Source organism: Erigeron canadensis, chromosome 4 (assembly GCF_010389155.1).
Source record: "Erigeron canadensis isolate Cc75 chromosome 4, C_canadensis_v1, whole genome shotgun sequence".
In the NCBI taxonomy this organism is placed as follows: Eukaryota; Viridiplantae; Streptophyta; class Magnoliopsida; order Asterales; family Asteraceae; genus Erigeron; species Erigeron canadensis.
Window position 1 is genome coordinate 15,746,663 of NC_057764.1, and position 25,009 is coordinate 15,771,671.

The following is a 25,009-nucleotide window of genomic DNA, read 5'->3' on the forward strand; positions in this document are numbered from 1 at the left end:
GAGGCTTGGCTATTACTGGCCTTCAATGAACAAGGATGCCAAGGAAGAGATAGAAAAGTGTGAATCCTGCCAAATATATGCTCTAATATCAAGAATGCCAAAGCAAGATCTCATTCCAGTAAACACTGCTTGGCCATTTTATAAGTGGGGGATTGACATTGTAGGTCCATTCTCGATTGGAGTTGGAAATGTAAAGTTCTTAATAGTGGTTGTCGACTATTTTTCAAAGTGGGTCGAAGCTAAACCACTTGCTACAATCACTGGCCAAAGGGTGATCAACTTCGTTTGGGAATACATAGTATGTCGATTTGGAGTACCACATGTGTTGGTAAGTGACAATGGAAAACAATTTGCTGAGAATCCATTCAAGACATGGTGTGAAGATATGGACATTAGACAAGTATTTACCTCAGTTACCCACCCTCAGGCCAATGGACAAGTGGAAGTGATGATCAAGGCAATAGGGGGAGGTATCAAAGCAAGGCTTGGCAAATGTAGATCTGGTTGGGTGGATAAGCTTTTAGGAATACTGTGGGCCCACTGGACTACCCCAAGAGGAAGCACTATGGAAACACAATTCAGTCTTGGTTATGGAACTGAGGCAGTCATCCCACCAGAACTAAGCATTCCAAGTCATCGCATTGTAAACTTTAATCCAGCCCAGAACGAAGATGCTTTAAGAGAGAACTTGAATCTCATTGAAGAAAGGAGAGAAGTCTCTCACATCAACTTAGCTGAAAACAAACAAAAAATGGCCAAGTATTATAACAAGAGAGTCCGCCATGTGTTTTTCAAACTGGGGGACTACGTCTGGAGAAAAAATGAGGCAAGCAGAGTGGAGGACTTAGGAAAACTGGGACAAAACTGGGAAGGACCATACATGGTCAGCCAAGCAAATGGAGATGGTTCATATATTCTCGCTGAGCTTGATGGATATCCCGTGCCTAGAACATGGAATGGGGCAAATCTAAAAAAGTGTTATGTTTAAACAAAGTGACTCAATGGAAATTCAATTTTATGGTCTGATCTATAGATCCCATCAGTTTGTACTTCTATCAATGAATCATGTCTTTTATATTTCAATCAAAGAAATCCTTTTACCTTGTATTAACTTGGTTTATCAATGAAAATGATCTTCATCTATGGTCCGATCTAAGTATCCCATATATTCTTGTATCTTTATGTTATTTACATTGCATGAAACAAATAACTTTTAAAGAAAAATTATAAATTTTTTGCATATTGCATTCACAAGTTGAAAACAAAGTCTCGAACATAGGGTCGAGCATGGGAAATGAAAAATGCTAGCTAAATAATTCCCAAAATCCCAAGGTATAACCTTGGATGTGATTATCTTATAAGATGTAAAATGCCAAACAAATTTTTAAGGCTGAACACTTAGATAATTTTTCGTCTTTTTATCTATACGAGAAAAGGCAAGCACTTCCTATTGGGAAGCGACACTCGCGAGTAACAAATATGTAACAAAGGTTAAACAACCAAACCATATATATAGTATTTCCAACATATCTTAAATAAGAAAATCATACTAAAAGGCTACAAGCCAATGCAAAGGAAAGGTAAACACAAGTACATTATCTCTTAATTGAAATACAAACCAGTATTAAAAAATACAAAGTCTAAAAATGCATGACAAATGTGACAAAATAAGCTAAGCTAAACATGACCATCCTCCATAGCTGCTGAATCCGGAACATCCTGAGTAGTAGAGTCAGGACAAGCTGTCGAGGTAGAAGCAGAAGTAGATGGAGGAACAGAAGTGGATGGAGGAACAGAAGCTTGAGAAGTAGAAGCAACAGCAAGACCTGGAGGAGGACCTGGATGAGGAATTTTAGCTTTAAGGGCAGCACGTTGAGCAGCTGGGGTGTCAGGAATAATGATAAGTCTAGACATGTCTACAACAGAAACACCAGACATACCAAGTAAAGAAGCAACATCATCCAAGACGGGAAACTTATAAGTACGCCATAACCCCCCAATAGTGTGAAATATTTCTCAAGCCTTTTCTGCACTACGATGACGAAAAATCACCTTCCTATAAGCACCATCCCAAGCACCGAGATTAAGGGCAGAAAGTAAAAAACGGGAAAGAGTTTCCTTAATATCGGGGTGACCAAGGAAACCCTTAAAAAACTCAGGGAAAAAGTCCAATAAAGATCTCATACGCTCAATCTCCTTATCCTGAACTTCCAATTTAGAAAGGGAATCCTTACTCTCCTGTTTAAGCTCCTGAATCTCCTTAACTTTGTGTTCCATGCCAACCTCTAAAGTATTAGTCCTATTTTCCAACACAGACACTTTCTCACCCATACTTATATTCTCTCGAGTTAAAGACTCAAGACTACTCCTCACCTTCTCCAACTCAGAATCAACCCTTTCCTTATCCCCCCTAAGACTAGTGCAAATAAGTCGTTCCTCCTCCAAATCCTTAGTGAGAGAAGTGAGTCTAGCATCCCGAGATGATAACTCCCCTCTAAGCCTCTCAACCTCACTAGTGAGTGACTCAATCTCACCCAAAGCTGCATTCTGGAATCCCATAATACTAGCAACACAATTAAGAGTGTTGACACACCAGATGCGGGAAAGCTTAGGAATGTCTCTAAAGCGAGACTCGACAGAGAAAATAGGAGGAATCATGCCCTCCAAAAGACTCTTGGCATGCTCAGGATTTTGACCATCATCTTTAACCTTAATTGATGTCCTATGAGCAAGATAGAAATTCCCGATGGACCTGTTGAGATCACCTACCTTAGTGGGAATAAGAGTAGACCCAGCCCTTGAGGGCTGAAAGGGAGGAGTAGGAGTGTTGGACCTCACCCTAGCCTGAGCAAGACGGTCTATGTCACCCATATGCTCAGAAGAAAAAGGGGTCACTGTAAGAGAGGACCCAGAACCAGTAAAATAACCATCCTCCACAATACGGTCAGCATAAATAGGAAGGCTGGAACCGCAAGAAGCACCAAGTAGGAGAGAAGAAGTAGATGCTGGACTGGTCTAGGTAGAAGAAGTAAGAAACATCAAGGGTGCTGAAGTAATCTGGGTCTCAGTCTGAGCCTGCACCACTTGATTGTAAGGAGTAAAACCTCCCATCCTCCCATAAGATGCAAAAGTAGGATGGGTAGTCTTCTGAAGCTTGGAAGGAGAGCTAAATAACTCATCTCCTATCCTCTTCTCCCCAACAGGTTCAAAGTAAGAATTACCATCTTCATCATCCTCTTCTTCAACAGTAACCGGAGGATCCCTATCTTCAGTGACAAGATCACCTAAATAAAGAGAAAAAACTAAGTTATTTACAAGCATATACAATAATAACAATAACACTTAGCAATGGTGGAGAAACTTACCATCCTCAAGGCTACCAGATGCCTGAGAAGAAGGAAAGGTAGTAAGAGGACCTAGGGAATGATCACCCCTATCCATAGCATTATAATGCTCAATGACACAAGCTCATCATCATAACATACTCCATCAGGGCGGAAAAGAAGAACCTCCTCAGCTTCTTCTCTAAGTTTCTCGGCCTCTGCCTTTGACTCAGATCTAACCTCATAATTCTCGAAAGGATAATCAAGAACATCCATCAATCTGAGAGCTGAAAATAAGAAAATAAACTAAGTGTTAAAATTCATAGATAATGCAAACATACAAGTTAATATAAAAAACATAATATAAAGGATGGATTTCATACGTTTATTGGTAGATTTCTCTAACTTGACCGGGATGAAACGCCAATCCCAGTCTGGGCTAATCCCAACCATAGCTAATAAACCCTCAAAGTCTGGGGGGAAATACCGATAAGCAATGCAACTAGCAAGAAGCCCTCCATAATAGTCAGGGTCAATCAGGTCATCAGTAACCTTCTTATTCAGTTTAGCCACCATGTCTGAATTATAACCTGTATTTCCCTCCCTAAGAATTTCCTTATCATCGGTTGGAAGAAATGTGTCATCTAAGAAGAAGAAGTAAAATCGCCAAGAACTAATCTTAGAGGGAGTTTCTATAAACTTAAAAGTGTTATCTCGGTAGAGGAAGTTGAAACAATCACCCTGTCTAGAAAGAATAAATATTTTCCTAAACATAGAAAGCGACACAGGTTGTCCTAATGCTTTCAAAATCAACTCAAATCTCACAATTTTTCCAGCAGCAATCGGGTGTAGCTGAGCAAAGCCAATCCCATAATAACACAAAACTTCAAGATAGAAAAGTGTCAAGGGGACCATAAGACCAGAACAAGTGAGGTAGTCCCTATAAAAAGCAACTTTCCCAGGAGGTGGAAGATTCACCCTATCAACATCTTTAGGAACGGTGGGATTATACTTAGCAAGACAAGGATAGGTCTCAATCAAATTTGCTAGGCTATCACTAGTCACAGAAGAACAGCAATCCCCAGCTAAGGCAGGAGGTTTTCTAACTTTGCTAACCTTAGCCTTAGTCCTAATCCTACCACTTCCTTCGGCATTCTCATTATTAGAATCAGACATGGTGACAACCTAACGCAACACTCCTAATCTTTTCAAGATTCAAAGATGGAGCAAGAACAACACCTGTGTTCAAACAAAAAAGTCCTAAATAAGGATCGAAACTGAAAATCATCGTATGAAGAATAAATTCAAAATTCAAAACTTTGATAAACATTCAAACTTAGTACAAACTAAAGCTACATCAACAACAATGCATAGTATGTACACAAAGACATATTTATGTTAGCAGATACATGATTTTCTACATATGAAGATAAAGATGTGGTAAATTGCATAAAATTACATACGACAAACCTGTCAAAAATTAAGACCAATGCAAAAAAATCATGTATCAACGCATTACAGGCATGGTATAGACAAAAAAGATGCCTCTTATCAAGATCTCTTCTATAAGATTATATAAAAAAAAAGAAAAGAAAAGAGAGAGAGAGAAAAGAGATAGAGAAGTTCATTTGACAGGCTTTACCTTCTAAAAGTTATGCTTCTCTATTTCTTAATTTCTGTTGAAGAAATCGGCAGGATCCACAAATCTCTTAGACACTGTCAAAAATGAAATCAAAAAGAGAAGAATTCAGAAATACAATATATATTATACATGTATATATATACATAGTACGGTGTGAATCCTGGTACAGTAAAAAAAAAAAAAAGATGGGAATTCCTAGTACCTCGTCCGTACAGTGTGAATCCTAAGCCGCAGCAAAATCGTACCTTCCCAATCTCTTTCGTCTCCTTCGCCACTTCTTCTTCAAATTATTAGTGTTTCCTCATCTAAAACAAAGAAGATAAACAAGTTCACCAAGAGAAATTAAAATCAAAGAAGAAAATAAATCGATATTGATGAAAGTTTGAACCCAAAGTTTCCAGAAATACCTTACCTCCAAACTTGGGGGACTTGATGATTATGGTGAGATCCTACCAAGCAAAACCCTAATTATAATCGGAACTTAGGGGTTCAAAGCAGAAGACGATCGGATCTTCAAAGAAACTAAGTATGAAAAACTGAACACAATAAGAATTAATATAGGTCGAATCCTATATTAGTTTATATATAGGTCGAACCCTATATATATATATCTATATATTCTAAACCCGAGCACAATAAGAATTAATATATATATATTAAGTCGAACCTAGGATCGGAACTGATAGGATTAGCTCTCAGGTAGGTCCCCACGCTCGGATCCTAAGCAGGATCGGATCCTAGAAAGAAATAGAAGATATCGAATCCAAAATATGAAATATATATATACACGTTGAGACAACAGCCGGATCCTAATATATATATATCGGATCGTATATAAAATGGATGAGATACAAAGATGTCCAGTGGATCCTAGGAAGTCTAACGGATCCTAGGAAGTATGGAGAGGACCCGCAGTCGGATCCAGAAAGAGAAATAAGATCGAATTTTGGAAAGAAGGAAAGGAATCTTAACTAAGCCAATTAACCTATATATATATAGGATCGGATCCTAAAGATCAGGAAAGGGAGATCGAACCTTTGGAGGGTTAGCATTAATCGGAACCTAAATAGAGCTAGCCAGATTTCTGTTTAGCATTAATCGTAGAATTGATAAATATATACCTATATATATAAAATAAACTCAGTCGAGGCTTGGAAAGAAAGAAGATTCAAAACAATTTGGCAGTCGGATCCTACAGAAAAAGGAGGATCGGATCTTAAACATATATATGTATATAAAATCTGAACCTACCAGACAAGGAAGGATAAAGAGCTAATCTTAATTAACATACATATATATATATGTATATATATATATTCGAAACCTAAAGAAAAGATAAGAAAGGATCCGACTATATACATACATATATGTAAAGAATAGGAATGGATCCTAGAAGCCTAGGAGATCGGGTGCCAAGGCTTAGAAGTGTACTCGGATCCAATCCTAAAGTCTCAGACTAGAGAAGCTTTCTAATACTTTCTCTATATTAACATCAATTTAAATATAAATATATTTAAATTGATGATTTATAAATTAAACGATGAATGTTGACCGTGAAGAAATAAATCCAGAATATTTTATACCTCGTACCTTGGGATTTGGGCCAACAGCCCAATACGGCCCGTGTACGAGAAAACCCTAAATTTGACAGCCTATAAATACCCTCTATCATTGGTTGTTAGTCAATTTTTCATTCCATTCAATTCCATACACATTCTCTCATTCACACACACATTTATAACATTCTCTGCAATCACAGAGAATATATATATATATAGCAGCAACAGTACATTCATATTCATCATCAATCAATCATTATATCAAAATCATATTACATCCATATCCTCCAAAGATCGATACATCTCTATGGGAAAATCATCTTACACCTTAGATTCGTCAAGAGTTTATTAGGTTTGCACTCTTGTTTGAGGAGATCTTGATGATTTTCGTGGTTAAACCCCCCTTGTAATTGAGCTTTTCATTTTCATGCTCAAACAGGAACTATTGGTACTTAATGGATTGTATGATTATGTAGGTTCACAGAAGATGTGAGAGAGGTTAATGACATTAAGTGACTCAAAAAAGAAGCCTATGAAGTTACAAGACACAAGGAAGTGATTCAGGAGCTAAACGAATAAGCGAAAGCTGCAGCAGGAGCCACCAGCGCCGCTGGCCATCAAGGATCAGCGCCGTTGCTCTATCACCAGCGCCGCTAGCCCGTTCAAGCCTAGGACCAACGCCACTGGTAAGCCCACCAGAGCCACTGGTCAACCTAGTTCAGCAACCGATTTTCACCTCTATTTAAGCTGAATTAACCCTCAAAACCCTAAGAGAGAGCCGATTCAGCAGCCCTAGCCGCCCAGCAACAACCCTAAATCGACTTTGCAGATTCCAAGGAGGTTTTGGAGCTTCTAACACCTTTCGATCTTCACTCTTGTTCTAGGTCTTTCATCTTTATTTACTTTATGTTATCAAACAATGTCTTTTATCTTTACAGACTTTGTTATTCGTTTAATAATGCTAGGCTAGTAGGCTGAATACTTGTTGAGAGAAAGTTTTTGGGAGAAAGTTGAGAGAAAGTTTTTGGGAGGAGTGTGTGTTGTGTTTTCAAGAATGAAAGGTGTGGGGGTGGTGTGTGCAGATGTATGGACATGGGAGAGAGGAGGAAAAGGAGTTAGGAGGATGCCTATTGGTCTAATGGAGTGGTGTAGTGGGTTAGGATGAATTCATTGGTTAACCCAAGTGGTTTGTGTTGGGTTTAAGTCCTAACTAGTATTTGTATGTATGTATATGTATATGTGATGTATATTTATGTGTGAGTGTAAGAATAAGTGGGTTAGTTGTATGTTGATTGGTTGATTTTATAAGAGTTTATATTTGTAATAAGTTTTAGTTGTATGCATATTTTCTAATTGGAAGACTTATTCAAATGTTGCAATATATATATTTATGTCGTGTATGTATATACATATGTGCTTAACTTGTAAATTTTATTGATGTACTTGGTTATTATTTGAGTTGTTGAGTCATTTGAATCATTATATACATTCTTGTTTAGATCATATACTTACAAAGTTATCTTTGAGATTGATTTTGATAATCTTTAGTCATTATGGATGGCATTTCTAATATGATTAGCTAACTTTGAGAATTCCATTGAACTAGAGAGCAATTATCACTAGGTCCTAAATGTTTATGAGGCAAATCCTCTCAATAATCCTCTAGAATTAAATGTCTAGATAAGTCTAAGTAAATTGACCTAGTTGGAAAATAAGGGTTGTTACTAATCTAGCGAGAATTTGTTTTAAAGGGTAGTGTACTCTAGCGACAGCACTACTAATTAGGCAAAGTGAATCTAACGTGAATCTGAACCGTGGTTAAGTTTCCAATAGACTTAAAAACCAATAGGATAGTATTTGGTTGCACCATGAGATCGGAGATGCCAAACAAGTATTTTAATTTTATTACTGTTATTTGCTTTTCCTCATTTTAATCTGATTTACGTTGTGTGTTCTGACACGGCCTGCCCAGGTAACACCAGATAGATATTGTTAGGTAATAGTTTATTAGGAGCCAGTGACAAACCCCCAAATAAACTAGAATTACACATACTACTAGATTAGGTAAAGCAACGCGTCTCTGCGAGCGATACTGTAACTTACCACTAGGCTATATTACACTCACCGGGTTCTCTGACCGTTACGTGTGTTTAGGCTAGAATAAAAACACGCATTCTTAGTTTAGTAGTGTAGTTGGACCCTATTTTGTGTTTTGGCACGAAGGTGTTGAGCGAAAGTAGGTTAAATTAGGTTAAATGGTAAAGTAGGTTAAAATTAGGGTTAGTTTAATTAGATTGCATTTTCATTTTTCTTAAAATCAAAAATCCAAAAATATTTTCTTTTCATTATTTTCTAGAAATAAGGCTAGATTATCTGCATTTAGATTAGTTTAGGTTTCGTTTCGTTTTAAAAGTTACTTATCGTTTTCGTGTTTTTGGGTTCTTTTTCATTCTAGTTTCGTTTTCTTTAGTTTGCGTTTAGTTGTTTCAGATAGCATAGGTATAATGCACTGGAGACGATTCGCAGAAGCTGAATCAAGGATGGAGGAGGACGAAAGAAGAGCAAATAGTGAGAAAATCTCCCAAGCAGCTGAAGCCAGCGGCGCTGGGAACTATGACCAGCCCCGCTGGATGCCAATCAGCGCCACTGGGAAGGTATGTGACATCAGAAAATCTCAATCTTGACTTCGTCACTTCCTTTAAGTCAGTTGATTGCAGGTCTGGGACTAAGTACCCTAACAATAACACCTCTATACGATTCGTTCCTGGAGATTTAAGAGCAAAAAAGAACGGGGCAGGACCATCCAGCGCCGCTGAAACACCACCAGTGCCGCTTGAGAGCCCTAATAACCTTAATGGCTCCCCGAATCTCTATAAAAAGCCAAGACCCCAGCTTCCCGAAATATTCATCCGTCAGGAGAAGTTGATGGAGGAGATAGAGGACTTCAGTCAGCTCTATTACTCAATATGGGTAAAAGCATGGGAGGAATGCATGAGGCTTCATTGGAAATTCATCAACTCCCTAAATGAGATTATCAATCACATCAAGGATGGGCCATTTAGAGAGAAAAGTTACGAAAAACTCACCTACGATCTTTATGTCGCAAAGGCTAAAGATGTTCAAAACTTGCTGCCTAAAAAGCGGATACAGTTTGGAGAAGGATCGAGGAGAAATTGAAAAGGCTAGTCAACACATTGACAAATCTGAGATTGAAGGGAGAAGATTACACTAGATGGATACTGGAGGAAACCGAGTTGCATGCTACTCTCACTCGTATTAAGCATTCACTGGAAAGCTTCAGGAGGATAAAGGAAATAGTACACGACACGAAACGATTGATCCCCGATATTATCAGGTTGTACCAGCGCCGCTGGAACTCTTCCAGCGCCGCTGGAAACTCACCTAGACAGGGCCAGCACCGCTGGGAGACCCGTACAGGGTAACTCATACAGTTTCATTCCATTCTAGAAAACTAATGATCCCTTTCCAAGTAAACAATTCGGGAAGTGTGTCAGCAATGTTCGATTCCGTATACAACGTTAAAATTATGCCCAAGGTGTTGAGCGACCACTTGAAACTTTGAAGGGGTAACCCAAAAGAGATGAGACTGGAAAGTATAAGTGGGATCTCGAGATGCAAAGGAGTGGAAGTGGAAGGAGTCTTAATCACTATAGAAGAGGTGGATTTTGAAGCAACATTGAGGTAACAAGGAACTTACAGAAGGAAATGGAGGAATTGGTAGAAGTACTCAGTAATGTTTGGATATCGGACCATGAAAGCGAAGATGGACTGTTACCCTCAGAAGAAGAAGAGGGATTCATGGAATCAAGCATGGACACTTCTATAATCTTTTTCTTCTAACAAAGGGAGGATGAAACTTTAGAAGAAGCATGGCAACGTATCATTGGATTACTAAGAAGTTTCCCACCTGAAACGTTTTGGATGGACGACGTTATCGACTGCTTCTGTTATGGAGTGGGAGAATTGGAACAATACTTTTTGGACGAGGCGGCTGGAGGAGACTTCCTTGTGATGTCTGTAGCAGAACAATTAGATATCTTAAGCGAAGAAAGCTACCGTAAAGTGAGTTTGGGAGACAAGGTAGCAAAGGAACTTCAACCCATATTCAATGTAAAAAGGTTTGAATAAAAGGAAGAAGAAAGAATAGGGGAAGCCTGGAGAAGGATGGAGAAACTTGTTGAAAGTTGTCCGCCAGGGGAATGCGTGGCGGCTATAATAAAATTGACACTAGAGGAAGAAGTTGCTCAAGAAAAAGAAGAAGTCGAATCGTGCAAGAAGGTGAAAACAGAAACTGCACCTGAGAAACCAGCGCCGCTGGGGATACAGACCAGCGTTGATAGACGTGGAAATGTTTGAAGCTACTGAAGCACGAAGGAACTTAGAAAGCTTGGAGGAGAAGAGAGGATTCAACTTCAAAGAAGCTATAAGTCTCTTCGAACGAACACCGACGGGTGCCGACCCTAGGCCCAACCCGTACTCCTCAACCTAGTTGCTAGGCCAAGTCCGACCGAAGACTCGTTAAACTTATCGCTTCTTGGGAGGCAACCCAAATTTTTATTTTTAATTTTAATTTTTTTTAGGAAATTGTGACTAATTGCAACTAAGTGATTGTTTTAAATTTTATCATTTGCGATATTTTATCATTTGCGATATTTTATCAGTATGTTTTGAGTATCACAGATGCAAGCTTTTAAGGATCAAAGGAAACAAGTAACTTATTGCAATCGTACTTTACGTTTTCATTTTTGTTTTAGCTCGTATTTTTCTATTTTTCATATTATGATTGAAGTGTGCAGGAGTATATTGCTTTGTAGTCTAAAGGAAACAATGCACTTGGCTAAAGGCTAAGTGTGGGGGAGTTCGAGCATCAAATCGCTGAAGAAATCAGACTTAAGAACACGTACAAGAGTCACAAGCGCCGCTAGAGATACTCCAGCACCGCTGGACTGCATCAGGGCAGGGCAGCTCAGCGCCACTGGCATTATCACCAGTGCCGCTGGACCTGCACCTGTGCAGATCTAGCGCCGCTCCTCACCACCCAGCGCCGCTCCCAGTCTAGGAATGGAAAAGAACCGCCGCTATGCCCACTAGCGCCCCTGGAATCTCAACCAGCACCGCTACCCGCTCCACCAGCTCCGTTCTGCGCACCAGGTCACCAAAAAACCAAAAAAAGAAATCATAAAAACCTAAAAATCCAAAAAAAATTAAAAAATCAGAAAATACCAAAAAGAAAAGAAGATGGAGATGCAACCATGGATCGCCATCAAATGGAGACGATTGAAGTTATAAGAAGCTCATCATGTTCAAGTCGCTCCAAATTTGCCATCTTCAAACAACAATCATGCAATTTCAGACTCGGGAAGTTTTAGTAATCCTGTTTCTACTTACTTTTTACGTGTTTTTCCTATTACCCTTTTTTTTTCTATGTCTAGTACAACGGGGATGTTGTACAATTTAAGTGTGGAGGGATGGAATAGGAAAAACCCTTGGTCAAATTCTTTGATTTCAACAAGTTTTCTACTACTTATTTCATGCAAATTTAAGTTTTTATGTGTCTGCAAACTATTTTGAGAATATAAGCTTTGTAAGTAGACAAAAGATGACGATAATTAAGCAATATCAGCTTGGTAGGATGAAGGGTTAGTTAGAATTGGTAGATTAACTATAGATTTGTGGCTGTTCATGCTTCCAACTCGATTAGAGTTTAGACTCAAACTGTATGCGATTATGTTTGCCATAGCACACTTAACCGGACTTTAATATACCTAGCAATTTAGAGCTTTCTAGTCATTAGTATAGGTGTAATAATTGGACTAAATATACGTGCTTGTGTAGGAACTAGTTTAGATGTATGGTTCACCTTAATTCTTGCACTCTTTACTGTAAACTAGTAGCATGCGGAGTAGGATTATGAGTCATCTGGGATCTCTGATAATGTCTATTGCATGAATAATGTAGTAAATCTAAAGAAAGGCAATCAGTAGATTAATAAAAGTTCAAAGAACTAATAACGAGTAAAATCTATAAATACATCAAGTTATGTTGCTCTGCACGTGGGGAACCACCGACCTGTCACCGCTGACTTAATGTGAACTTTTAGTTGAGTTATGTCGCTCTGCGCGTGAGGAATCACCGACCTGTCACCGCTGTCTCAACTATTAAAGATGATAATATTGTTTGACTGCTTTTGTATTTAGCTAGCGAGCATGACTATAGTGTAGGAGTATATCTAAGTAGTGACTCACAAGTGCACACACCTTGAAATATAAATGTCTTGCTAGTAGCTAGTAGTTCTGATTGCTATACAAACTTGAATTAAGTGCTTAACTAGTCAGCAGAAGGTAGTAAGATTAAGCTGTAAGACGTGTGGAAGTATAGAATTGTTTTAGAGGTATTAACACAAATAAAAAGTTAGCTTTTAGTTTTGATTGACTGATTATCTAGCCATTAGCTATAGCTTACTGGTTTTGTCTAAAGCTTTCTCAAATAATTTTGCATGACTACGCTTTTAAATGAATTCAATACAGTAGAATACTTTAACACTTAAGATGTCCACTCATCAATTGTTTTATTTTTCTCGGACTATTTGCTTGAGGACAAGCAAAAGCTTAAGTGTGGGGGTATATGTTGAGCGTCCATTTTATGATAAAAACCCCTAAAGGAAAGGCTTCAGTTCTATGTTTAAATGAGTTATTATTCCGGAACTATTGGTACTTAATGGAATGTATGATTATGCAGGTCCACGGAAGATGCGAGAGAGGGTAAATGACATCAAGTAACTCAAGAATGAGGCCTATGAAGTTACAAGACACAAAGAAGTGATTCGGGAGCTAAAAGAAGAAGCAAAAGCTGCAGCAGGAGCCACCAGCGCCGCTGGCCATCGAGGATCAGCGCCGCTCCTCTATCACCAACGCCGCTAGCCCATTCAAGCCCTAGACCAGTGCCGCTGGTAAGCCCACCAGCGCCGCTGGTCAACCCAGTTCAGCAACCGACTTTCACCTCTATTTAAGCCGAATTAACCCTCAAAACCCTATGACAGAGCCGATTCAGCAACCCTAGCCGCCCAGCAACAACCCTAGATCGACTTTGCAGATTCCAAGGAGGTTTTGGAGATTCTAACACCTTCCGATCTTCACTCTTGGTCTAGATTTTTCATCTTTATTTACTTTATATTATCATACAATGTCTTTTATCTTTACAGACTTTGTTATTACTTTAATAATGCTAGGCTAGTAGGCTGAATACTTGTTTGGATCGATGTGATCGTGTAGACGTTTATTGTTTTATCGTAGATCCATGTTTATTAGTAATTCATGTTGCTATTGGTTTTATATCTGAACATATTAGTTTAATTCTGATGGTTGTCTATGATCATACACTAGGACAGAAAACGACTAGTCGGTGTATAACTAGAAGTAAAAAGTGATTTACTTGTAACCGAGGGATCCAGAACTATAGTAATTAGGATGAATTGAACATGAAGCTTAACAATGCCAGACGCGAGCCTTTGACTTGTAACCGAGCACTGTGGTCACCGGAGGGAATTATATCTGGTCATGACTTAAGAGCCAGATAATTAAAAGATGAATTAGTAACACAAACTTTAGGTCATTAATGCTTAAAACAATGAATCTAGCGAGAATTTGTTTTAAAGGGTAGTGTAAGTCTAGTGATAGCACTACTAATTAGGCAAAGTGAATCTAACGAAAAACTGAACCGTGATTAAGTTTCCAACAAACTAAGAAACCAGTAGGATAGTATTTGGTCACACCATGAGATCAAAGATGCCAAAAAAGTACTTTAATTTTATTACTGTTATTTGCTTTTCCTCATTTTAATCTGATTTAAGTTGTGTCTTCTGACAAGGCCTGCCCCGGTAACACCGGATAGATATTGTTAGGTAATAGTTTATTAGTAGTCAGTGACAAACCCCTAAACAAACTAGAATTACACGTATTACTAGATTAGGTAAAGCAATGCGTCTCTGCGAACGATCCTGTAACTTACCACTAGGCTATATTAACCTGATCGGTTTCTCTGCGCGTTACGTGTGTTTAGGTTAGATATTTACATGTACAACATAAATTTAAAGACAAGAATAAAAACACGCATCTGGGTAACGAGGATTTTCGGTTGTATTGCTTATGCTGAGGATTTTCGGTTGTATTGCTTATGCTAAGGTTACTAAACCTCACCCCAGGAAACTTGATGACAAATCAAAAACTTTAATCTACATCGGAGTTGAGCCAAATAGCAAGGCTTACCGTTTGTATGACTCGATAAAACGAACTCTTGTGATAAGTCGTGATGTAAAGTTTGATGAAAAAGGGGACTGGAGATGTTTTTTATCTAATAAAGAAAACAAGAACGTGCCCCCCCCGGGTCCTTTGTAGTTGAAACAGAAGCCTCAACAGAACACCAACATAAGCTCATTAATGATAGTTGTAATGATGGGACAACTAGCTAGTGAACCCGAAGAGTAGGCTGAAGAAGTAATAGGCGAGGAGCAGGACCAAAATGAAGACAATACAGAAACAGTATCTGAGCTAAGACGGTCTAATCGCCAAACAAGCATTCCCTCCTATTATAATGATTTTGTTATATTGACTGAACAGGAGGAAGAACCTACTTCTGTAAAAGATGCAATAAAGAGAAAAGAGTGGAGAGAAGCTATGAAGATTGAGATGGATTCAATAGTGAAGAACAACTCATGGCAGTTGGTTGATTTGCCAACGGGAGAAAAATGTATTGGTCTCAAATGGGTATTTAAAAATAAAAGGAACGCAGATGGATCTCTTAACAAACATAAGGCTCGTTTGGTTGCAAAAGGTTATTTGCAACAACCCGGGGTAGATTATGAAGATGCATATGCACCAGTGGCTCGCCTCGAGACAGTCCGACTACTCGTAAGCTTGGCAGCTCAAGAAAGGTGGGAACTTCACCATCTTGATGTGAAGGCCACGTTCCTTCATGGTGAATTAAAGGAGGACGTGTACGTATCACAGCCCGAGGGGTATATTCAAAAAGGCGAAGAATATAAAGTGTATAAATTGTCTAAAGCACTATATGGTTTACGCCAAGCCCCTCGTGCATGGAACTCGAAGCTCGACAAAGTTCTTAAAGCACTCAAGTTTCACAGATGCTCTCAAGAACAAGTAGTGTACTGACTAATTGATAAAAACACCATTATAATTGTTGGTGTATATGTTGACGATATGGTAGTGATAGGGAATAATGTCGAGAAGGTTAAAGAGTTCAAGAACAACATGGCCAAGAATTTTGAAATGACTTATCTTGGGAAACTCTCCTATTATCTCGGTATTGAAGTCCAGCAAAATACATATGGTATCTTTATTACACAACAAGCCTATGCAAAGAAGATGCTCAAGGAGTTTCAGATGGATACTTTGTAAGGTCCGATGGTTGCGTGGATCATAATAAGACGTGATTCGTTATGTCAAGAGTGCATAATCCTCTTGAGATAACTAGATTGCTATTGCCTTTTGTCAATTAACAAGTAGTTAATCAACCTAAAGAGATGCACGAAGCTTGTGGTTCGTGTAGGAGGCCACACGAGCAACAAGTCAACCTAATTCGTGATTTTATCAACTATTGAATATAATGGATTATAATGGATAACCTAATTTAGTATATTAAGTTTGTATTTTTACTAGTAGGGTTTTGGTTCGTGTGGGCTTCGGCCTTAATTGAAGGATTAAGCCCAAAACAATAAACCAATCGACCTGCCACGTGCTGACGTCAGCACGAGGTTTGACCCTTTGGTTCTTTGTTTGACTTTGTTTGACTCGTACATAACATCCAACTATCATTTAAGCATCCTACGACACTTATACACCTTGGTTCTATGTTCTTGTACCTGCAAAACAATATATAACACACAAACACAAAACAAAAAATAAACAGATATAATATTGAAGTTCAAACTTAATCATTAAATACCAACAAAGGTTCTTATTTAAATAATTACAAACATAGTTCCTAAAACATAAGCGATAATCAAATCTATGTTGCGATTGTCACACGGATCTGCATCTATAGACTCCCCCTTGACAGTTGCAATTAGATTTCTTTAAAGTCATCAAAACTTGAACTTCAAAGCTATCCATTAAAAAAAAGCCTTGTTCTATTCTCATGATTTCTCTCTTGTAAACAATGAGCGAGAATGTTGCGATAACGCCTTTCTTCAACTCTCCAAAATTCCACTGTTGAACAAGGTGTATTCAAAAGTCTTCTCTGATCACCTCTTGACAAATTGACAACCTGCATCTGATCATACATGTGTAGCAACATTTGTTTCTTTGAATCATCAACAAACATCTGTGCTTCGCCTGACTTGATATCTATCTGCCAAAATGTCATCGTTGTCAGCATCTCTTGATCCAATTTGATAGCTGGAACCTTCTTAACACATTTAATCCTTCTCTGGACAAACCGAAATGTGCCATCTGGATTCTTAATCTTTTTCAAAGGTGTAGGTTTAATCAACCTATCTTCTGGCTTCAGACCTCTATCACTGAAATTCCTAAATTTTTCATCTCTGAATCTATTCCAATATAAATCTGCAAGTCCATTACTCTGAAGATTAACGAACCATCGTCTTCCAAAATCTAACATATCAAAATCATTGAGAGAGTGGAAGTGTCTTTGACTCATCGACATGTACTAGCATTCTTCTTTTCTCTTGATAACAAACAACTTGATTCTGTGATCATAGAACCAACTTTGTATCACAGAGAAGTACTTGGGTGCATCCTTGTCTGAGATTAACTCCTAATACATTAATGGTTTCAAATTTCCACCCACATGAAAACCAGCAAGAGTTAAAACCACTGGAACCCTTCGATCAATAATAAACTCAGGGTCTTGCTGTACCGGAGGTATATTGAATCTTCTAAGATCAACCTCTCGTATAGCATCAATATTCCAGTATAACTCAAATATATTGTCATGTCCTTCCTCAACTATATTTGCAGATACTGCAAACCTCAAATTTGCTGCGTTCCTAGGTTCATCTGGACTTTCTCTGATTGGATTAAGATTGAGATGTTCTACTTCAGCTATCGGTTCAACTTGAATGACTTCATCTTCATTAAAGATACGATCAAAGTCATAAGGTATATCAGGCAAGCTTTTCCTATCAACTTCTGAAGTAATGAACTCTCCTTCTTCCAGATCTTCATCATTGATACTGTCTAAATCATCTTCAGCATCAAGATCGTCCAATGCACCTATCTTTTGAAGCTTATTTAAAATTTTAACAATTCAAATATGCAAAGACAAAGAACATAAGTCAAGACATAATAAATAGTACAAATACATAAAAGAAATTAAAATAAATAATACTATATCATAAATATAATGCAACAATTACATTAATATTTATCTTATAATCTTTATCTATTTTAATTTACAACAATAATATTATATCATAAATATAATGTAACAATTACATTCATATTTATCTAATAATCATTATTAAAAATTCAAAAATCATTAGCACTAAGGTTCATAATCCGAATCCGAATCCGAATCTGACTCTGACTCTGACGAAGTATGAGTTAACCCTGACCATTCTTTCATTTGATCCCTAAGTGATCATGGATCATAATAATCATCATAATCCATAATCTCTGCTCTAGCTCTCATATCAGCCTGTGGATCATAACCCAATCTCTTTTTTAGTCTATGCACAATTAATGGGTGTAAATCTGACTCGGTAGAAATATTGGTAGTAGAATCGGTCTTAGTTGACTCACTATCCTGAGTAGATTTTCTTTTGCTAAGATTTTCTTTTTCAATATGATTATGAGGATCATTCGCTAACTTTTTTCGACTCTCCCTTTCTATTCTATCAGAATTAGAATTGGAGTTACCTGAATTGGAATCTTCCTTATCATCATCATTTGCATCATCAGGATCTGCATCTGGAGCAACCACCACAGATTTACCTTGATCTTGAATCCCAGAAGTACTAGCACCAGTTGTACCTGGAATCTCTGACTCTGTCTATCTTGGCGACTCCCCCTGAATGTTTGTAGTCTCTGAATCCATAGTAGCTTCATCATCTTGACTTTCACCTCTATTCTTTGGCTCACCAACTGTTGGTTGTTCTTGGTATGGACCTTGAGCTGGATCTTGATCTTCATGATCATCATCTCTTAACTTCCTTGCAAGCTCATCATCCTTACAACCATCCTTATCTCTGCTTTGAGCAAAATTGGTTAAGTCTAGGACCAAGAGAATGAACAAGAGCTGTCATTAAGTCCATCTCTTCTTGATGCTTAGTAGCTTGGAGCTTAGGCTGACTCTCCAAAGCTGTAACCCTCATCTCTAACATCGTCTTCTCAGAAAACAGACGACTCAGCTGCACTTGAACAAGAACAACTGGACGTGAAGTAGAAGCAACATCAGATGTGGAGGCATAGGGTGGCATTGTAGCTTCAAATGAAGGCATACGAGCACTGAAAGTTCCTGTGGGAGGCATCTGAGGTCTGTCCAATGGCATCCTCAAACGTCCCAAAACTGTAGAAACAGGATCCGTAGCCTGAATATGAGTAGAAGAAGGCCTAGGAGCAACAACTGTCGACTCTGGCTCTTGACGAACTGTAGACTCCGGAGCAGTAGGAATCGTAACAGTTGTAGCCTCAGTGACAACTTGTGCGCGAGAACCAGTTCCTCTTATAACAAACTTTGGTCTCGACCTTTTCTCCCCAAAAACAACACCAGCAGAAGTAGTAGACGTAGAAACAAGAATCTCATAAACAGAAGCTCTTAAAGCAACAACTGATATCACCAACATTAGGTGCATGAGACCTCTCCATAGCAACTTGATATGAAGCAAAATCTCTATCAACTTCAGTCTGAGATCGCTGTAATTGCTCAACAGCGTCAACTCCTTTGTCTTGTCTTCTTCTTCTCTTCGGCAATCTTTCAACCTCTTCTTCATCATCTTCTGAGTTATCATCAGCATTAACAGCATCTGGTAGCTCAGAAGGACCAACATCATCACCAACTGGAGCAGAGGTAGAAGAAGAAACTCCAGTAGTTGGTGGTACAAGATTTACGGGATCATCAACATCCAGCATAAGAGCATCTATATCTGGATCATTCTCCAGATCTCTAGCATATAGAGGAACATCATTGAGTCCCTCAAACTGATCAGCTCGCTCTTCTTGAGGATTATCTTGAGCCTGATCATCAGCAGCAGCACCAACAGGTTCTTCATCTTCCCAACCTTGTTGAGGAGCAACATAGTTAGGATTAATCAAATGTCCGAACAATGGTGGATTATCAACATGATCCGGAACATTTCTACCCGACAAGTGTTTCATACTCTCTACAAACTCTTTATGCGTAAGACATCCTAATTTAAATGTAAGACCGTCTTGAGGTAGCTCAGCTGCAAAGTGCCGAATTATTATCATCACAAATCTTGGAAACAAAAAGAACTTCTTGTCGCTTCCAAATGACCTCAACTACTCAACAAAATTATCAAAAATGTACTGATAAAAGATGTACGGCTTGTTCAGTACCAAAGCAACCATTTGAGAAGCAGTATAAATGTTCATCTGGTGATGTCCTGTACTCCGATGACTGATGGACCTCAAAAGATAGTAGGCAAGCAACTTCCATTTGCCTCTAAGATGATTCTTATTGTATGGGTGTGTAATAGCAACAGTATAACCCAAACGACGTAGAGCACCATGATAGAAAGCCTCTGAAAACTCTGTCAGACCTAGCTCTATATCAACATCACCTAACTGCAAAATTGTCCGTAAGTCTCTAGTTGAGAACGTGAAAGTACGTCCTCCAACAGTAGTGCGAATGTATGTATGATCACCAATCTGCACCGTTCGAGCTGAGTTCCAAAACTCTCGAATAAGACTTATCACCAATGGAGGGTTCTCAATCAAAGCGAAACGAATGCGAGAACGTACGAGATACTGTAGCACACCGTGAAACTCTGGTGCGCATCCCGTCTAAGTAATGCTGAGATCAATCGCAGCATTTTGCTCCTTGACGAACACTTGAGCATTAGCACCTTGTCCTGCCGTACCTGCACAAAAACAGATAAAAACGACAAGAAAATAAAAGTTAGAAATTAAAAAGTAAAAATTAGGTTTTTCACGTCTGCTTCGTGGTGACGTCATCACGGGGTAAAACCTCTTCGTGTGACGTCAGCACGAGCTCCATATGAAACCCAGATTTTTTGGACGAAAAACATCTCCATTCGATGTTAAAATCGATCAAAATCAATAAATAACATCAACTTGGACTTGTGTTGCATTGAATATATGCCCAGAAAATTTACAATCGAAACGAATTCGATGAACACGAAGTGGTTCATGTTCTTCGTGTTCTTCGTGTGAATAGTGACCGAATCACAATATCTTCAATTAATCTTGATTTTAAGTTTGTTAATGTGAACTTTTGTTAGATTTAAAGTGTATAAACATCATTTAATCCAATTTTAAGTCCAATTTTAGTCCAAATCATAAAAAATTGAAGATCTAATTCGTGGTTCGTCCATGTTAGTAATTCACGCGAAGGAAAATCCAAAAATCGAGCATTATAACGGCTTAAATCCGATGATTTTCGAAGTTAAAACATCAATAATCTATCCTAGATCGAGTATATACCAACTAATCTGGAAGATTAACATAAAAAGAAGATGAATCGATCATTTGGCGGTTGTAAAGCGCATTTTGAAGTACCTTAAGGGTACTCCCAGTTTGGGTCTTTGGTATCCCAAAGGCTCAGGCTTAGATCTAATGGGTTATTCAGATTCAGATCATGCAGGTTGTAATATAGACAGGAAATCCACTAGTGGTGGATGTCATTTCCTTGGTGGCAAACTGGTGAGCTAGACCAGTAAAAAGCAAACTTCAGTCTCTTTATCCACTTCTGAAGCAAGATATGTGTCTGCAGCTAGTTGTTGGGCTCAGATACTCTGGATGAAGCACCAGTTGCTTGATTATGGTATTAAGTATTCAAAGACCCCTATCTTTTGTGATAATACCAGTGCCATTGCTATCTCAAACAATCCAGTCATGCACTCCAAGACGAAACACATTGATGTCAGGTATCATTTTATTCGTGACCATGTAATGAAAAATGATGTTGAAATCCACTTCATTCCCACTGACAAACAACTTGCTGACATATTTACAAAACCTTTGGATGAGAAAACTTTTCAAAATCTTGTCAGTGAGTTGGGAATGTTGAACCCTTAATCTGGAACCTTGTTATGAACGCCTTTGTGACACTGGCAAGGTTCTTTGATTCCAGATTTATAAATCTATACCAGTAAAGCTATCGAACGCCTTTGTGATACTATCTTTGCACTGATAGATTTATGGATCACCATTCCAGGGGGAAAGACTCAGACCAATTTTTTTTTTATATATATCTAAGTTTCAGGAGGAATTTATTAATTTATTTTCTCACTGAACAAATTTTTCTGGAAAATGTTTCTAGTACCTTGTAAATGTGTCCTTCTCATTAATATTGGATAAGTTGATGTCCATGTTTGGAGTGACTTCAGTCGCTTTGTAAATGTGTCCCTCTCATTTGTTTATATTAGTTGATGTGCGTGTTTGAGGATTACCAGAATGGTCTAATCTGGGTACTTACTGGAGTGTCCCTCCAGTGTACCATTAATCCACCAGTGAAACTAGAGTGTTTTGTCAACCTCCAGATGCATTAAAATGAGTCTTTGTGTGTCAAATCATTATATTTTTTTAATACTTGATGCTAGTGCATGCCAACCTTACAATTTTTCATCTGGATAGTTACTGTTCATCTTACGTGGCATAACTTTTTCAACTTAAATGATGGTTTTGTTACCTTGGGAAGACAAAAAGTGCAAGTTGGTAATTTTTGTGGGTTGTCAACCGTCATACATTTATGTGTGATGGGAAACATTAAATGCGCATATCAAAACCGATCAAATTTGTTTTGAAATTTTTTTTTCAAACTTACCGTTTTGAATTCCATTTTCTCTTTCCTCTATAAATACCCCTATTTACCTTCACTTTCAGTTTTATCTCAAAAATCATTTACTCCCAAATCTTCAAAATTCCTTCATTTATTTCCTTCTTCATTTACTCTCCAATCATCATCATCTCTCTTCTTAAATTTCATTCATCAATCTTTATTTCCTTCAGTTTCATCTTCATATATCTCAAATGGCTCCCAAACCTTCTCCTAAAAATCTTCTAGCTGCTAATTATGCTCCTGCTGACAATGTTAAAAAGGCAAATCACATCTCTCTTTCTGCCGATGCCATCAGAATAAATATGAAGAATTGGATGGCTAAACTCTCAACAAATCATTCGGCAACTTCTATCATTGGAAGGTTAAATACCTTTTTCTTGAGCAGTCCACTATATAGTGCCCTAACCTTAAATCCGGGCAAAATGTGCCACGATTATCTTTGTGAGTTTTGGTATACTGCAGTGAATGTGGAAAGTGATGAATCCATCCACTACACACTAAAACAAGGCACCAAGAGCTTCACAATTACTGTTGATTCCCTCAGAGAAGCCCTGAGGATGAATTATTTTGATGAAAATTAGATGCCCGTTGAAATTCCCTCTGGCTATACCAGGGAAGTGTGTAGGTTGATGGGGTATACTGAGATTGTGGATGAGAATGGCCAGCTGCTCAGGAAGGGCACTGTATATATATGAGCAGGCTGACAGATTAATGGAGATATTTTTTCACTCATCTTATTGAGTGCTTGGGTGGCAGTTCTGGAGGCTTAGACCAGATAAACCAGACACAGCTCCAGATTGCCTACTGTTTATGGCATGGGTATAGGGTGGACTTTGCCTAAATTTTCTTCAATGATCTGGTGGACAGATTGAACGTCAAGAGCAGGAAAGCCTTCATTCCCTTCATTCGATTTTTGTCCATTATATTCATAAGGGCCTTAAAAAATGAGTACTCTGTAAATACAACTCATTTTTCATTATGTGAATATCTGAGGGACCTCAACCAGTTGACCTCATCTCCTACTGAGGTCGACATTCCATCGGTCATGCTATATCAATTCAGAATTCAAGAAGAGGCAAACGCATCATCACCAGATGAAGAGGTTGCTGGTGAGCCTCAAAACAATGAAGAAAATTCTGAAGTTGTTACTGCTAAAAGGGTGCAACCTATTTCCCAGATAGCCCCTAATCCTCAGCAGAATGCTGAAAATATTGTTGAAATTCCACCAAATCCCCCCAGGAGACCAAGGAATAGAACTCGTCGTCTTAGGAAAGATGGAGTTATGGTGTTATCCATTCCAGAATCCTCTCATTTGGATTCTGGAGAACTTGTTCAAGAAACTGCCCAAGCAACCACTTCCACAAATATTATAGAAGGAAGTGGTGAAGAAGAAAGGGGGTCTGGCTCACCTTTTGTTATACCAGTCTCAATTGCTGGAAGTGGGGACATCATAGCTGCTGATAGGTCCTTGATAGTTGAAGAGGTTGAGGGGGAACAGGCTGTGCAGACTGAAGGAGAGAATCTGGAGCAAGGGGCTCAGATTGATTTAAATGTAGTGGTGGAGAATGTACAAGTAGAGGACCAGGCAAGTGGAACCAGCCAAGATTGGGATATGGTTGATTCTCCACTGTCTGAAGACAATGATTTTGACGTGAATATGAGTTTTCTGGGAGAAGAAGAAGTTGATCGCACTATCCAGTCTGTCTCCCAGTCAATTCTTTCAGATATGCCTCCTCCACCCCCAGAAAATACACCAACACCTCTTCCAGAACAAACATCAATTCCAACAATTTTTAAATCACCAATTGCACCAGAAAATCAACCGTCTCAAGCTTCTAAACCACTGGCAGTCACCCAATCAACTGAAAATATCACACGGGTGTTGCCAGTATCGTCTATCACCAGAATCACCAATCCTTTTAGTGGTCTCTCCTCTTCTTCTTGAACCGCGGTCTAAGGCCTTTTTGATAAGGTGGCAGACCTGGAGAGATCACTTCAGGCTTCTTCTTAGGTTATTTCTGACTTCAAATCTCTAATTTCTATTAATCTTAAGTCAGAAATGAACATATTTGCTGGAAATGAGAAGATAGTCTTTGAGAAGCTGGATGAACTTGTCGTGGCAACAAACAAAAATTCTGACTCTATACAAGTTGCAGTCCAGGGAATTAAGGAGGATATGGTGACAGCTGTTCAGACTGCCATTAAAGCCGAAGTTGTTCAACCTCTGGCAAGTCTGACTGGTGAGGTTCAGAAATTGACCACCAGAATAAGCTTTCTGGAAAGCAGGCCAACCCTGGAGAAAAATTCTGTTGTCAGCACCCTTAGTGATGAAGTTGTTCCAAAATTTAGGGGGGATATGTTGAAAGAAATCACTGAAGAGGTGTGTGAAACTCTCCTTAGAAATCTTCGTGATGGGTTGTTGCCTGAAGTAATGAAGATGATTGACA

The 25,009-nt window shown here is 38.5% G+C and overlaps 1 long non-coding RNA gene across 1 annotated transcript; it reads right to left on the minus strand.

Moving 5' to 3' along the window:
* Positions 1–3,594: 3,594 nt before the first annotated feature.
* LOC122595097 lies at positions 3,595–5,178 on the minus strand. The gene is made up of 3 exons (XR_006323189.1): positions 5,168–5,178; positions 4,966–5,039; positions 3,595–3,610 (listed from the first exon to the last, which is right to left on the minus strand). It is a non-coding gene; the product is annotated as an uncharacterized LOC122595097 (long non-coding RNA).
* Positions 5,179–25,009: the final 19,831 nt, after the last annotated feature.